Raw genomic sequence first — 3,539 nt, forward strand, 5'->3', positions numbered from 1 at the left:
GTTTGGGCCGCGACGATGCGGGAGGCTGGGGGCGTCCCCCGAGCCCGCTGGGGCCGCACGGCCGCCGCCAGGAGCGGTGCTCGCCCGCCGAGTGCCCGAGTGCTTGGGTGCCTTGCAGGTAAACACAGCAAGCTCCGCGGGGATAAAAGCAGCATCTAGTTTTTACAACCACACGCAGAAGTTACAGACCAGCGTCAGCCGGAGTGGTGTCACTGGCCTTCCCCGATGGGCGCCGTGCCTGCTCTCTGTCACCTCTGGGCTACCCCCGCAGCCTCAGCCCGGTCCCGGCGGAGGGCAGGACAGCCCCTCCCCGAGGCCGCCGCGCTCCGCAGGCAGCGGGGGAGGCCGGGCCGGGCCACGGGCGGGATGGGACGGGCAGCCCGGCACCACGCACCGCTGCCAGCCCCCCCTTTCCCCGGGAACGCTGCACCCTGACGTCAGATGTTTGCTTAGGCTTTTGTTCAGTTAAAAATAGTTTCACGCAGCAGCTTACCTGCCGTGGGTGGCGGCTGACCGTGGGCTGCGCCAGGGAAGCGTTTTCTGGCAGAATCAATTATTTCCTTCGCCCTCGGATCTTTGATCTCCGCACGCAAATTAATTATAGTAGTATGCAGGAAACTGGCTCGCAGTCTTCTAAACCCAGCATTTTGCTGCCTGAAACACATGAAAAGGGAAAGTTTCTTTACAATCTAGCTGTAACAGAGCTACGTTACCAAGGCTAGATATTTCTTACTGGGACCCATTGAATTGCCTGTACTCTCAAATATTATCACTCTAGTAGCCTTTATTTTTTACCTTTGTGTCTCATTCGTGGCCACTATGGTGTTGTACTTGCAATTGCATATTATCCTAGTAAAATAATTGCTTTATAGCAGATTACTTGCAGTAGACATTTATTCTTCTTCTCCTGGTTCTATGGAGTTATTAGAAAGTAATGGGCGCCAAGACAATCAAGGAATATTTCCTAATTAAAGAGGAAAAATGGAACTGTCACCATTTTCCACTGTTTGTGAGCCAATTCATGTGCTCAGATCACACATATTTGTACATCACAAACACAGGCGTAGGTACTGTATGGCTGTAGTGCATATGCACACGCGTACACACACCCCTCTCACAGTTAGTTCCTATTTCTTACAGAGGTTAAAGAATAACTTGAAATCGAAGACAAATGAATTGACAGGAAAATGTATCACTTTTTTTCCGCTTTAATTTCTTCCCACATTATAATGAATCTCTGAGCCTTTAGCTAGGTGGGCAATTAACCACCCAGCGCCCGCTGCCCTGTAACAATCACCCCGCTGTATAGCTTATGGGGCTGAAGTTTTTTAACAGCTCCATATCCTTATTTTATTATTGTGTACGTGCAGGATGCGTAATCTCCCACGCGTGCGGGTCTATGGGATCTATGCAGCGGATGTATAATTTTATAGTTTATCTTAGCCCAACTGCTCCTGGGTGACAAATCTGTCCGTCGCAGAGAGCACCGTCCTCATTTCAATACTATTTCGTTCTGGGAGCGCGCACGGTAATTCCTTACATCGAAATTGCTTCCCCTCTGGTTCCTATATTTTAATTTAGTAAAGGACTGATTAGCTGTGGCTTTAAAAGGGCCAGGTCTGCGCTGGCTAACAGCGTCACCTCTCACCTCTCCGCAGCCCCGGGCCGGGGTCAATGCGGGGCCGCGGCGGGGGAGTTGGCAGCGCTGCTCCGGCTCCGCTCCAGTCGCGCCTACCTGCGCGCCCCTCACCGCGCCGCGCAGCGCCCTCGCCGCCGCCGAGCTGCCTCTGGGAGCAAAGCCCCCGTCCCCCCCCGCCCAAGGGGGAAGAGCAGCCCGCCCGCCTCTGCCTCTGGTACACCGCTGCTGGCGTGAATCACCGCGGAAACAACGGGAAGATGCAGCTCTGCTAGGCGAAAATAATTGTTTGGTTTGTTTTAATTCGCAACGACCTGGTTGAATGGCACCCTTTCCTCTGACTTGCAGGGAGGGGAGGAGGAGGGCCCGCCGGGGTGCATCGTCCCCTTTAAAGGTTTCGTGTAAACTTCCATATTTTGAAAGAATAACTTCAAAAATCTGTGTTTGATTGTATTCAGACGTGTGCCCACCTCACATCGATTGGCGGATCCATTGAAGGTATAAAGATCCGTTGATAACATGAAGGTCGAGTGTCCCTAAATCAGCAGATTCTCCCTTCTCTGACAAATCCTGGAATTAGTTTAACGAGGGAAAAATATTATTTTTCATCTGTAAAAATGTATTTCAAAGAGGGATGGTATTCTAACAGGGGAGACTACAACAAAAATCAGAATCGCTTCTGGAAAGGTTTCGCTCTAAGCAAACGTTTCGAGTATGTCGGATCTTCATGAAACAACGCTATAGACTTTATTCTGACGATAACTGGAAATCAGGCAATGCACACAAAATACGAGCAAGAAAGTGTCGAAATCAATTTTTTTTTCTACCTATGAACAGTGAAAGGTGCAAGCACATTTTAAATACTTTAGGTCTTTATCAAACGATATATGCAGATAAAGGCAAATACCGAATATTCAGGAAAACACAAATAATTTTAAGATGTTACCTTTTTTTGTTTGGGTTTTTTTTTTTTTTTTTTTGAGCGTAGCGGTGCATTTACAGCACTGCTGCGGAGTCATCACTTTGTTTATTTTTCTAACGTCTACCCAAATTCCAGCAATCCGCAGAGCAGTAACAGCTTTTTCCATGTGTTTATCATCGAGGTTGCAACAGGATTCGCCTCAATTGTTCTGCCTTTCTTGTGTTTTCCTTTCTTCCCCTTTCTGCATTTCCCAGATACATTCGCTTTTGTTGCAAAAATAAACAGAGGAGTTTTTAACAGCAATTTGAGATGATAATGGTTACTGATCCCATTCTTTCCATCATAATCTTCGAGTGGTTTAAGATTAATGATAGGAGGTGTTTTAGCAAGGAGTGTGGGTTTTCTTCTCCAAAGACCATCGCTATGATAATTTACTTAAGATGTTGACAAGACTGTCAGTAAGGCTAATTTTTTATTAAGCTGCGCTGTAGCAACTCTAGTAAGCATTTGTTGTTATTTAAGCACATTGTATTTTTGAATGCCCGACTATAAATATTGCTATTTGCTCTCTGTTTGATAGATTTGCAATAGAGATTATTCCCCTTGCCTTTGTTTTAATAAAGGTGTCTTCTGGTATTCTGATAAATATTCTCTTCCACCCTCCCCCATCTCCTTTCACGCACATTTTTAAAAGAAAATAAATTTGAGCAACTACTGCCTTGGTCCAGCAATGTCTTCTGCAAAGCATTGTTTTTGCTGGACTCTCTCTAGGCACATCCCTGAATCAACGGGACAAGATGCAGGTTCGAGTGCTGGGTTTGTGTAATTATTATTTTCTTTTTAATTGGGCAAAATTACGTTGTAAACAGTAAATATGTAACTGTAGTACCCCAGGGTACGAAGAGGCTGGGGTATCTCCCAAAGCGAGGGCAGTTTAGGATGTATTGGCGGCTCCCGAGGGGAGTTCTGCCGTGTCCGCCC

General features: G+C 47.0%; 1 long non-coding RNA gene across 2 annotated transcripts in view; it reads right to left on the reverse strand.

The window, feature by feature from the left end:
• Positions 1-1,697, reverse strand: part of LOC115949084 — an 8,185-nt gene extending 6,488 nt beyond the window's left edge. For both annotated transcript variants that reach the window (XR_004082735.1, XR_004082734.1), the window contains exons 1-2: positions 1,649-1,697; positions 494-654 (exon numbers count right to left, since the gene is read on the reverse strand). This is a non-coding gene — a long non-coding RNA (uncharacterized LOC115949084). The remainder of the gene's footprint in view (positions 1-493; positions 655-1,648) is intronic.
• Positions 1,698-3,539: the final 1,842 nt, after the last annotated feature.

Source organism: Geospiza fortis, unplaced genomic scaffold, assembly GCF_000277835.1.
Source record: "Geospiza fortis unplaced genomic scaffold, GeoFor_1.0 scaffold54, whole genome shotgun sequence".
Taxonomy (NCBI): Eukaryota; Metazoa; Chordata; class Aves; order Passeriformes; family Thraupidae; genus Geospiza; species Geospiza fortis.